We start from the raw sequence: 13,610 nt of genomic DNA, 5'->3' as shown, positions 1-13,610 counted from the left end.
CCTGAACCTGCTGGTTTGGGTCCTGAGGCTCCTGATGATGGATGCTGTTTTCCTGCAACAATACTTTGTGTAAATGTTCTCAGTAGTGAGGAGAGCTTTACCTGTGATCGACTGGGCTATATTCACTATTCTTGTAGGATTTTCCATTCAAGAGCATTGGAATTTAATTAGATCCCAAAATTTAAATTGAATCCCAAACTAAATGACTGAATGGGACCTTGCAGGTTACACCACTGCACCTAATCTATCCTTTCAATTAATTGAATTTGATTTATCCTTTTGCTGATATATACTGGAAATAAATCTTAAAAGTTTTGGTTTCAGTTTTTAATTGTATTTGTCTTTCCCATAACTGTTATTACAATGTAGCATTAAATTGAATGACAGTCAATTAAATATTTGACAAATAAACAGCAAAGGAAAAGGGAGAAGGTAGGCTAATAGTGACGTAAAGCACAACACAGAAGACAATAAGGTATAGAAGCAAAATTAGACCATTCAGTCCATCTTGTCTGCTCCACCATTTCACCATGGCTGATCCAATTTCCTTCTCAATCCCATTCTCCAACCTTCTCATGACTTTCCACACCATGACTAATCAAGAACCTGTCAACCTCGGACTTGGCGGCACGGTAGCGTGGTGGTTAGCATGCACGCTTCACAGTACAGGTGATCTGGGTTCAATTCCCATCACTGCCTGTCAGGAGTTTGTACATTATCCCATTGACCATGTGGTTTTCCTCCGGATGATCCAGTTTCCTCCTCCTGTCCAAAGACATACCGGTTGCCCCCCCCCCCCCCCCCACACAGTCATGTTAAACTCTCTTTGAAGCCCTTTAACTTCTGTATCAAGAGAGGGTTTTAAGACCATAAGTCATTGGAGCAGAAATAGGCCATTTGGCCCATCAGGTCTGCTCCGCCATTCAATCAAGGCTGATTGTTTTCTACCCTCCTCAGCCCCATTCCCCAGCCTTGCCCCTGTGACCTTTGATGCCATGTCTAATCAAGAACCTATCAAGCTCTGCCTGAAATACACCCAACAACCAGGCCTTCACAGGTGCACGTGATAACAAATTCCAAACATTCACCACCCTCTGGCTAAATAAATTTCTCGGCATCTCTGTTTTAAATGGACACCCTTCATCATGAGCCCTCTTGTCCTAGACTACCCCACCATGGGAAATATCCTTTCCACTTCTACTCTGTCTAGGCCTTTCAACATTTGAAAGGTTTCAAAGAGAGCCTCCCTCATCCTTCTGAATTCCAGCAAGTACAAATCCAGAACTATCGAATGTTACTCATATGATAACCCTTTCATTCCTAGAATCATCTTTGTGAATGCCCTCTGAACCCTCTCCAATGCCATCACTAGTTAGAGGAGTAGACCAGAACTGTACACAATACTCAAGGTGAGGCCTTATCAAGCCCTTATAAAGCCTCACTATCACTTCCCTGCTCTTGTATTCTGGACCTCTTAAAATAAATGCTAATATTGCATTTACCTTCCTCATCAGCGACTCTACTTGCAAGTTAACCTTTAGGGTGTTCTGCACAAGGACTCCCAAGTCCCTTTGCATCTCATATTTTTGGACTTTCTCCTCATTTAGAAAAATCTACTGTGCATTTCTGTAATACCATGGGCTCTTAACTTGGTAGGCAGCCTCATGTGTGGGGCACCTCATCAAAGGCCTTCTGAAAATCTAAATATACAACATCCACTGCATCCCCTTTATCTATCCTACTTGTAATCTCATCAGAGTTCCAGCAGGTTTATCAGGCAAGATTTTCCATTAAGCGGATGAGCTTGGAGTACACATCAGTACTTGGAGCTATGGGACTTGATGGCTAAGGGGCAGGGATGGTTACTCAGAGTGCCGGGCTTAGATGTTTCAGAAAGAACAGGGAGATAGGCAAAAGAGGTAGGGGCGTGCTAATTTTTGTTTTGTTGTATGCCCTCTCTTTTGCTTTGACTTCCCCTCAGCCATGGTTGTACTATGTTGCCATTTGAGTATCTCTTTGTTTTTGGAATACATCGATCCTGCACCTTCCTGAATTTTCCCAGAAACTCACACCATTGCTGCTCTGCTGACGGGATCCCTGCCAGCAGCTCCTTCTAATTTACTTTGGCCAACTCCTCTCTCATACCACTGTAATTTCCTTTACTCCACTGAAATATTGCTACATCAGACTTTACTTTCTCCCTATTAAATTTCAAGTTGAACTCAATCATATTGTGATCACTGTCTCCTAAGGGTTCTTTTGCTGTGAGTTCCTCAATTACCTCCAGTTCATAACATAACACCCAATCCAGTATAGTTGATCCCCTTGTAGGCTCAACAGCAAACTGCTCTAAAAAGCCATCTTGTGAACATTCAACAAACTCACCCTCTTGAGATCCATTACCAACAAGATTTCCCCAGTCGACCTGCATGTTGAAATTTCCCATGACTATCAAACATTGCATTTTTGACAAACCTTTTCTGTTTCCCATTGTAATCTGTAGTCCACATTCCAGCTACTGTTGGGAGGCCTGTATATAACTGCCATCAGGGTCCTTTTACCCATGCAGTTTCCTAACTCATCCCACAAGGATTCAAGATCTTTTGATCCTGTGTCACATCTTTCTACTGATTTGAAGCCATTCTTTACCAGCAGATCCATGCCACCCCCTCTGCCTACCTTCCTATCCCTCTGATACAATGTGTAACCTTGGGTAGTCAGCTCCGAACTACAACCATCCTTCAGCCATGATTCAGCAGTGGTCGCAACATTATACCTGACAATCTGTAATACTGCAACAAGATCATCCGCCTTCTTTCTTATACTCCACACATTGAGATATAACACTTTGAGTACTGTATTTGCTACCCTTTTACACTAGTACTCAACCTGCTGCCTGCAGTTTTGTCCTATTACCTGCCTGTTCTTCCTGACAATCTGGCTGCTTGCTATCTTTGCCTACTTACCATCCGCCCTATCTTAATTCCCTTCACTCCTGTTCCCACCTCTGCCAAATTAGTTTAAACCCTCCCCAACAGCTCTAACAAATCTGCCCACGAGAATATTGGTCCCCCTTGGGTTCATGTGCAACCCGTCACTTTTGAACAGGTTATATCTCCCAGAAGAGATCCCAATGATCCAAGAACCTAAAGCACTGCCTCCTCCACCAGCTTCTCAGCCACGCATTTATCTGCCAGATCATCCTGTTTCTACCCTCACTGGCACGTGGCACCGACAGCAATCCAGCAATTACGATCTGAGAGGTCCTGCTTCTCAGCTTTCTGCCTGGCTCTCTAAATTCTCTTTTCAGAACCTCTTTGCTTTTCCTTTCTATGTCATTGGTACCAATATGTACCAGGACATCAGGCTGCTCTCCCTCCCTCCCTCTCCAAAATGCTGTGGACGCGATCAACATCACATACCTAAGCAACCTGACATGAAAGGGTAGCAGTCTCTGTAGATGAGGCCTTTCACTTACTCTTTTGACCTTCTCCACATAAATCAAATTTCAAAGTAGATGTATTATTAAAGTACATGCTATATATGAAACTATATACAACCCTGAGATTTGTTTTCTTGTGTGCATACTCAATTAATCCAAGGACCATAATACTTACAGTGAGATACTGCACCCAACAAGACAGATAGACAGATAAATAACAAATCAAAGCAATCCAAACTGACATAGTACACTTACCCTGCCCACAGTAACTCTCCAGTATTTTCACTGCCAGAATCAAATTTCCAGTTTAATCTCCTTGAAGTTACCAGAATTGGAATCATTCTTGCTTTTATTTACTATATTACCGGCTGAGCTTCACATACCTTATTTATTTGTTGACTTTCCCTGTTGTCCCTCCTATTCTTTTGACCTTCTAACACTCGACACTGTGATCCTTGGACTTGGGTCTGCACCTTGGTTTATTGGAAACATTTTTAAGGTTATTGTTTGTACTGTATTGATGGCACATTCATTTTGACATTGTTGCAATCCGTGGAATTGAGATACTCAAATTGATCACAAAAGCAGCAAAAAAGAACTTGTCAGATTTTAAGACCAGTTGTATTTCGTTTAATTTAACCTTTGCTCCTACAGCTGTGTGGTTCAAAAATAACTCTGATAGTGGTTCCAAGGTGTGTGATAAAGAGACATTTATAAACCATTAAATGAATTAAAATATATATACACATGTTTAAAGAATAAGAGCATTAATAACGAAAAAGTACTGTTAAAAGGATAAATAGAGAGACTGAAAACAATATAATCAAAGTGCTTATCTTTTAAAGTGGGGTCACTGATCCCATTGAAGTGAATGGGAGTCGCTCTTAAGTTGAAGCTCTGTCTGCAATAAATTGACAGTAGGATTGTTACCGTCACATGTACCAAAATACCAAGATTCAGTGGAAAAACTTTGGTTCATGTAGCATCTAAATAGATCATTCAAAGTAAATTTATTATCAATGTTCAGATATGTCACCCTATACAACCCACAGATTCATTTTCATGTGGGCATAATATGGAAGGGAAATGGGAACCAGGATGATAGAGCTGAGGATGAGTCAGCAGTTTACAAGTAGGTGATGAGTGTAATATGAATGTAAGGAAGGACAAGCCAATGATTCTGTACAAATGAAGACAGAGCAAAGAGCAAAATTCAAAAGGACGAAGAGTGCAGGACTGTATTTAAATGTGCGTAGCATTCGGAATAAGGTGGGCAAACTTGTGGTGCAATTAGTGATTGGTCGGTATGACATTGTGGGCATCATTGAGTCGTGGCTGATAGAGGGCCATAAGGGTCAAAGGATATACTTTGAAGAAACATAGAAATAGAAAACCTACAGCACAATACAGGCCCTTCGGCCTGCAATGCTGTGCTGAACATGTACTTACTTTAGAAATTACCTAGGGTTACCCATAGCCCTATATTTTTCGAAACTCCATGTTCCTATCCAGGAATCCTTAAATGACCCTATCGTATCCGTCTGCACCACCGTCATCGGCAAACCACTCCACGCACTCACCACTCTGCATAAAAAAAATTTAACCCTGACATCCCCTCTGTACCTACAGTGTGCCAGAGGTCTGAGAGTGTTAGGGAGCAGGAGCGAGTGCCATTTCTATTCCAAATGAAAAAGTGCTAGGCAAACTCAAAGGTCTTAAGGTGGATAAGTCTCCTGGACCAGATGGACTACATCTCAGAGTACTGAAAGAAGATGCTGAAGAGATAACAGATGCATTGGTCATGATCTTTCAAGAATCACTTAATACTGGCATGGTCCCGAAGAACTGGAAGATTTCAAATGTCACTACACTCTTGAAGGGAGGAATGAAGTAGTAAAAAATGTATAGGCCAGTATGCCTAACCTCAGTAGTTGTGAATGTGTTGGAGTCTGTTATTAAAGATGAAGTTTTGAGGTACTTGGAGACTAATGATAAAGTCAAATTCAGCATGGTTTTTGTAAAGGGAAATATGTTGGAGTTCTTCAAGGAAGTAACAAGCAGGGTGAGGCAGTGGATTTCATTTACTTAGATTTTCTGAAGGCATTTGATAAGATGCCATACATGAGGCTGCTTAACAAAATAAAATCCTGTGACATTATCAGAGAGCTACTGGCATGGGTAGAGGAATGGCTGACAGGAGGCAGCAAGTGGCCTTTTCTGGTTGTCTGCCAGTGACTAGCGGTGTTCCTCAGGGGTCAGTATTAGGACTGCTACTTTTCACATTGTTTGTCAATGATTTGAATAATGGAACTGATGGTTTTGTGGCAAAGTTTGCGGGTGATATGAAGATAGGTGGAGGGATAGTTAGTGCTGAGGTAGCAGTGTGATTGCAGCAGGACCTAGACAGATTGGAAGAAAGGGCAGATGGAATATAATGTTGGGAAATGTATGTTAATACCTTTTGTTAAAAGTAACAATAGTGCAGATTATTATCTAAATGGGGAAAGGTCCAAACATCAGACTTGGGAATCCTTGTGAAAGACTCCAAGAAGGTTGAATCTGTGGTAAAGAAAGCCAATGCAATGTTGGCATTTATTTCAAGGGGAATAAAACATAAAAGCAAAGAGATAATGAGAGGCTTTATAAGACACTAGTCAGGATGCATTGTTACTGGAGAGAGTCCAGAGGAGGTTCTTGAGGATGATTCTTGGAATGAAAGGGTTAAAATATGAGAAGCATTTGGAAACTTTGGGACTCACTGGAATTTAGAACAATGTGGGGGGATCTCATTGAAACCTATAGAATTTTGAAAGGGCTAGAGGTGGTGGATGTGGAGAGGATGTTTCCTATGGTCGAGGTATCCAAAACTAGAGGGCATAGATTCAGAATTGAGGGGTGACCCTTTAGAACAGAGGTAGGAGGTACCTTTTTTAGCAGGAGATTGGTGAATCTGTGGAATATGCTGCAACAGACTGCGGTGGAGGCCAAGTCCATGAGAATATTTAAGGTGGAAATTGATAGTTTCCTGATCAATTGGGGCATCAATGGATACGGCAAGAAGGCAGATGTATGAGGTTGAGTGGAATCCAGAATCAGCCTTGATGGAATGGCAGGGCAGACTCAATGAGCTGGATGGCCTAATTCTGCTCCTATGTCTTATGCTCAGTAAATCCATAATAGGATAATAACCATAATAAAATCAATGAACAACTGCACCAAGTTGCAAAAGGCAACAAACTACGCAAATATAAAAAGAAAAAAAAGAATTTTTTTATGAACAAATAAACTATAAATATCAAAAACATGAGATGTGGAGTCTTTGAAAGTGTCCATTGGTTGTGGGAATGCTTCAATGATGGGGCAAGGGAAGTTGAGTGAAATCATTCCCATTGGTTCAAAAGCCTGATTTTTGAGGGTAGTAACTATTCCTGAACCGTGTGGTGTGTGTCCTGAGGCTCCTGTACCTTTCTTACGAATGCCAACAGCAAGAACTGAGCATGTCCTGGGTGGTGGGATCTCTGATGATTGATGCTGTTTTTCTGCAAAAAAAATGTATATTCAATCCATAAGTACAGTGAGGTGGTAAAAACAAAGAATGCAGAAGATAATGTCCCAGCTACAGAGAAAGTGTGGTGTAGGGAGACATGAAGTGCATAAGCCATGAATTGTGAGATTAAGCGTTCACCTTTGTTGGACGTCATGAGATTCCAGATGTTTTTGGTCCCTTACGCAGTAGGTTAGAGAGCTCAGTGAGGAGTCCAGGCTCGCAAATCTCTCACATGCTGCTGCACACACAGTGGCAAACCACCGTCTTTATGAAATGGCCCTACCATCAATACAAAACAGCCCATTATTTCTAAACAGTTCTTATTTGTAATTTATACTGTTCTAATTAATACTTACACAGCTGACTATGCTGATTATTTTGTCCAAGGATCATTTGAAAGGGTTTTGTTACTTATGATTGACTATGAGCTGAAAATGCATATGTTTGAGCTGATGATTGAACATCTTTAATTGTAAAATATTTGGTTCTTGAAAGTGGCATGAAATTTATTGATACAATAGGAAATTGGATGAATAATTGGAAGGAACATTTGTATTTATTCCAGTTAAAGAAAATAAATTCAGCTGATGAGAATTTCTTTTTTACTTCTTCCCCAGTTGAAGATAAATTGACAGAGTGCTTTTGTGCTCAATCTTCTGAAGTTCTGATGAATCTGATTTCTGTTGGTGCCTGCTCAAGTGTCTCAGCCACAAAGTTTCAAATCATTGAAGGCTCTACATTCATTTAAATGCATCATATGTTGGAAACATCTGAATTTTTTTAAATGCAGAATTGGTTTCTTATCACTAAAGAACATTGTGGGAAAACTCACCTATCAATACAATCTGCCTTACTGAATGTATCAAGTCTTCAGACGCAACTTGACAATTGAACTCAATTTTGTGAATCCAAGGATAAACTTGCTTCTGAACAATAACTCTGTTTCTTGCTTCTTTGGACATTTTTCTATGTCAGGACTTCAGAACTGTCACTAAAGTAGAGCATATTCAATATGTGACGCTGACACTAGAAGCAAAGGGAAAATCATTTTGAAAGGTATTCACACCCATTTTGGTATTGTGTATGCATTTAACCTAAAAAGGAATAAAATCGATGAGTATTCAAAGAAAATTCAACAAAAAAAGACATCAAATGCAGTTCAAAGAACAGTATTGCTGAGATAGTTTGAAGTATCTGATTAAACAGTGGATACACTACATAGGCTGTTGCCTTTTAAAGACTGGTTCAGCTTTCTGTACTTCTAGTACTCTGAAGTTTCAAACTGAATATATCTCTGATCACTGTTAAAAGTATCTGTTAAGTTGACTTGGAATAAATAAGACTTTTTCCATGGTGTTTAATTCCAGAACCAGTATTTTGTTATTTCATAAAGATTGCAGCTGCACCCTCCTTGAATTAGTCATTGACATTTCCATATCTTTTTATCATGGTGCTTCAATGCTTACCTACACCTGTATTCTGTGATTCTCAGGAAATTATTGCAGACAATTCTGCAGTTCCATTTCTCTACCAAAATCAAGGACATTTATTGATGTACAGGGTGGCTGTTTTAAAAGAATTATCTGCAGTCCTGTTATTTCTGGTTGAAGTGTTGTACTTAAATGCTAGAAAGTCTATTTTGCGGGTTTATAAAACCTGCACTAATAAAGCAATCAGTTAAATGTGCATAATTTTAATAATTTTGTGTAGAAAATTGTAGAAATATTGTTTTACTTGATTAAATACTACTTTGCAAATTCAAGTTTCAATATTATGACTTCAACAAATCAGAATTAAAGTACAAATTGAAATGATTCCTGGTTGTCATCCAGCAGAAAATATCATGTATAATTCTGCTAGCACACTATTTAGGAAAAAATAGTTTATAGTACTAGTTTCTTGTAAATTTTGGTGTATTCTGAATGTGAAATGTTTTCAATTTGTGAGCATGTTATTTATTGTATAGATTTTCTTAGTAAAGAGATAGATATAAATCTTCTTATTTCTTTGAAGAGAAATGAAGCTATAGTAATCTCTTTTGAATAACAGCCCTTCAGTAAAAATATGTATGCTTTTGAAAGGGTGCATGGAAGATTTAACAAGGGATTTGAAAGTTTTGGACACTTTCCTTGGAGAAGAATAAGACTGAGAAAGTTAAGAGTGAGGTCTGTGGAGTAGTTGCATCAATAGCGTAAAAGTCTTGAAAGTCTGAAGACTTGAAAGAAAGAAGATTTGTTAACATCTGGAAGACGTCCTGGAAATCCATAAATAAAGTGTTGCACAGCTACTTAAGAATGGAAAAACTTGAGGATTAGGGATCAAAATCAAGAATCAATGACAGAACATTTTTCAAATGGTCAGAGCAGGAATGCCAAGTTAACTGGTCTATATGACCATATAACAATTACAGCACAGAAACAGGCCATCTCAGCCCTTCTAGTCCGTGCTGACACTAGATTTTTTTTATTTTTCAGATCAGAATTTTTTGGATATTGATGACCTTTATTGATGATATGATTACTGTTGGTTAATGGGAGATGATTTGACCCAGTCTTGGAATTGGTTGAAATTGACACTTAGATGCACATTCATATCATGCAAGTCCCAAACCTAAATGTTGCCATGGTCACATTGAATGCTGCATCATTATCGGAGAAATTGCACTATGAGTTCTCCAATTTCTCATCATTTAGATACCTACTTTTTTTTTTCCTGTCATAATGGTCTAGTTCATTTTTTTTCTACATGCATAATGTTCCATTTGTAAGTTTCTTCATCAATCTATGTTTTTTATTGCATCCCACACAACATGCTGGAGGAACTCAGTGAGTAAACATTTGGACATTTTGAGCTGAGACCCTTCAAGATTGAGTAGGAAGGGAAGATGCCTGAATAAGGTGGTGGGGGAAGGAAAACGAGACTAACTGGAAGGTGATAGGTGAAGCCAGGAGGGTGGGAAAGGTCAAAGACTGAAGAAGAAAGAATCTGATAGAGAGTAGAGTGGGACTCATGGGGAAGCAATAGGCAGGTCAGGCATCTTCCCCCTTCCTTTTCAGTCCTGAAGAAGGGTCTTTGCCCAAAACATCAACCATTTACTCTTTTCCTTTTCAAATCTTTTATCATTATTCAAAAATACACAAGTATATCGAAGTAACAACACTTACAATGCCTCAAAAAAAATTGTTAATTATCTTAAAGATTGAAAATTTTTGTGAATATGAAAGCCCCTACTAAGCAAGAAAAGTGAGAAAAAAAGAACCCATTGAGGGTACAACCCCGGAGCCATGCGTCATACAGAAAGCTTCTAAAAATAAACATCAAACCACCAACAAGAAAAAATATATCAAAACAAAATTTTCACTTAGATCGTGGAGGAAATCGGATCAGTTAACTGAAATGATAGTAACGAGCAAATGAGCCCCATCTCTTCGCAAAATCAAATAAAGGTTCGATTTCTAATTTTCTCCAAACTGAGACATAGCATCACTTGAGAGAACCATTGTGACAAAGTAGGAGCTGATATATCCTTCCATTTCAACAAGATGGCCCTCCTAGCTATCAATGTAACAAACACAACAACATGTTGGTCAGACACAGAAATACCATGGATATTTTGAGGAATTATTCCAAAAAGCACAGTCAATTTATTATTATTTACTCTTCCATAGATGCTAACTCACTTGCTGCGTTCCTCCAGCATTTTTACTGAGTTGCTTTGAATTTCCAGCATCTGGAGACTGTTTCGTGTTTGTGATTTACATTTTCACTGGCCTTTTGTCTTAGCCAATCACTCTTCTGTTCATATCAGTATATTACCTGCTACATTGTGAGCTTTTTCTTTTCTGCAACTTGAAATAACTCTGAAAGTCAAAGTGTGGTATAGCCAGAGATTTCCGCTTTAATAAACATTTTTCAAAGAAATCCAGGAAATCAATTTCCATCGATCTTCCACAAAAATAAAAGACCTGGGTGTCCTCAAAATTGACTCTGGACCCCATGAAATCTCAAAGTCTCAGGTCAACGGTGAGCAAAGCAAACCACTGGTTGTTGCCTACAAAAGGATCAGTTAGCCCTTGTGTTGGTCAAGACTCGAAATAACTGGGAGAGATGTTTTCTTTGCATGCATTGAACTTTTGGTAAAAAAAAACACAATTCATTCGTGTTAGTAATAAAACTACGTTATTTACCTGTTATGGTAAGTTATGTTATTTTGAAGTGTTCTGCAGAACACCTATCCATTTTGTATTTTTAGTAGTCACATTGAGCTTCCTCAGCCTTCTTTTGCCTCTAAGTTACATGCTTAATTGGTTCCAGAATAAACTAAACTAGTTTATAGGCCTCCATTACTCTTTTTCTGTGAGCAGCAGAATTCTAGGTTTAAACATTGCATGTAACTGAATCTACAATTTTAAAGAGACACGAAGAGCAAGAGTTGGCTATACAACTTAGGAAATCTGCTCTTTCAATAAGAACATTTGTGATCTTAAGCTGAGCGACTTTCCGCCTGTCCTCCATTTTCCCTGATCCATCCACTTGGAGGGATCTGTTCAACTCAACTATGAATAAACTCAACAAGTGAGCATGCAAAACACTGAAAATTTGCCATTCACAAAGCTGATCTTGAATGATTTTCAAAGATTCTTAATCCCTTATTTTGACTAACTCCTTCCAGTCTATTTTTCCTCCCCATCTCCTGTGACTCCTTTGGGTCCCAGAACTGACTTCACTCCTGGTGCTGGCCAAACCCCATATGCACAATGTCCACTATATTATCCCTTCACTCCTAGATTCTTCTCATTTCATGTTTCCTTTCTCATGAGACAAAATTGAAGGTACCTTCAGCCTCACCCTAGGATATGGGCTATTGTCCTAAAATTTACATGCACCTTTTTTTTATTTGTTCATTTATGGGACAGCTAAGCCCTTGAGAAAGTGGTGATGAGCTGCTTTCTTGAACCAGCCAGTATGTTTCTAGGCCAATATATTTTGAAAGCTTGAGTATATCATTAATATTTTTAACATAATGCATCACAAATGATAAAAGTGGAAAACTTTGTTGTGTTACTTTAATGATGCAGCACAAAAACAATTCCTTGGAGATTTGACCCCCCCTCCCATTATAAAACAGGACATCAAAGATAATAAAATAATTTCCAGTATTTTCCATTGTGGAAAGAAGGACATTTACCAATATGTAGTCATAATATCACATAAAATCAGAAATATTTGTGCATGGGCATATTTTCTTTCTCAATACAGACAATGGGAGAATGATAGATAGAAGCCTTTGATGTTAAGTTTTGGGCAATTATACATTAGGCATTTGTGAGTTTAACCCCTTTCTCTAAGATTCAAGCATGTAATCTAGGCTGTGAACATTATGCAGTACAATGAAAATGTTGCAATATCAGATACCATAATTAGAATGAGATCCCAACTGATAATGTAGCTGTAATGCTCTAAAGTAGCAGAAAGATTTCGTAAGCACAAGAGACTCTGCATATGCTGAAAATTCGGGAGTAAATCACACAAAATGATGGAGGAAATCACCAAGTCACGCATTATCTATAGATACTATAGTCAAATTTTCAGGCTAAGTCACTTCATTTGGACTCTTCCGGACTTGTGCCTGATGTGTAAAGCAACATCCATTCATCTTTTGGCCATCCTTAAAAATTATTGTATGAAAAACATACTGCCAACTTGCTTTTCTAACGGCAGCAGCTACACACAGGAATTAATTATTTGGAAAAACTATTTTGCAAACCTAGGAATACTAGGGTACTATTCAAAAATCTTATAACAACAGAGCAATGATGCAGCTCGAGCCTAGTATTACATGCTTGTATCTACAACTCCATGAGAGAGGGAAAGTAAAGAGAGTATCCAGTGTGGGTGATGTCTGATTATATTGGCTGCTTTATTGAGGCAGCAAAAATTAGACGGAATCCATTTTAGAGAGGTTAGTTTCCATGAAGGGCTGAGCTGTGTCCCCAGCTCTCTGCGGTTTCTAGAAGTCCTGATAGAATTCTTTGAGGAGATTACAAGTAGGATCAATAAAGGAGATGCAGTGCATGTTGTATATTGGGATTTTCAGAATGCTTTTGACAATGTGCCACACATGAGACTGCTCACCAAGTTAAGAGCCCTTGGTATTACAGGAAAGTTACTGGCAAGGTTAGAGCAATGGCTGATTGGTAGGAGGCAGCAAGTGGGAACCTCTTCTGGTTGGCTGCCAGTGATAGGGTGGTGTTCTGCAAGGCTTGGAATTGGGACCACTTCTTTTTATATTGTACATCATTGATTTAGATGATGGAACAGATGGATTTGTTGCCAAGTTTGCAGATAATACAAAGATTTGTGGAGGAATAGGTAGTGTTGAGAAAACAAGAAGGCAGATGAAGGACTTAGGCAGATTAGGAGAATGGGCAAGAAAGTGGCAAATTAAATGCAATGTTGGAAAATGCATGTCATGCACTTTGGTGGTAGAGGTAAACGTGTGGACTATTTTCTAAATGGGGAGAAAATTCAGAAGTCTGAGATGAAAAGGGCTTAGGAGTCCATGAGCAGAACACCCTAAAGGTTAACTTTCAGGTAGAGTTGTTGGTGAGGAAGGCAAGT

At 38.9% G+C, this 13,610-nt stretch overlaps 1 protein-coding gene across 2 annotated transcripts in view; it reads left to right on the top strand.

The window, feature by feature from the left end:
• LOC132392448 (solute carrier family 35 member F5-like) overlaps positions 1–8,929 on the top strand; it is a 193,414-nt gene extending 184,485 nt beyond the window's left edge. For both annotated transcript variants that reach the window (XM_059966304.1, XM_059966305.1), the window contains exon 15: positions 7,607–8,929. The gene's annotated coding sequence lies outside the window, so the exon portion shown is untranslated. The remainder of the gene's footprint in view (positions 1–7,606) is intronic.
• Positions 8,930–13,610: the final 4,681 nt, after the last annotated feature.

Source organism: Hypanus sabinus, chromosome 4 (genome assembly GCF_030144855.1).
Source record: "Hypanus sabinus isolate sHypSab1 chromosome 4, sHypSab1.hap1, whole genome shotgun sequence".
In the NCBI taxonomy this organism is placed as follows: Eukaryota; Metazoa; Chordata; class Chondrichthyes; order Myliobatiformes; family Dasyatidae; genus Hypanus; species Hypanus sabinus.
The sequence above is the reverse complement of the archived record's forward strand: the minus strand, read 5'-3'. Positions and strand labels throughout refer to the sequence as shown.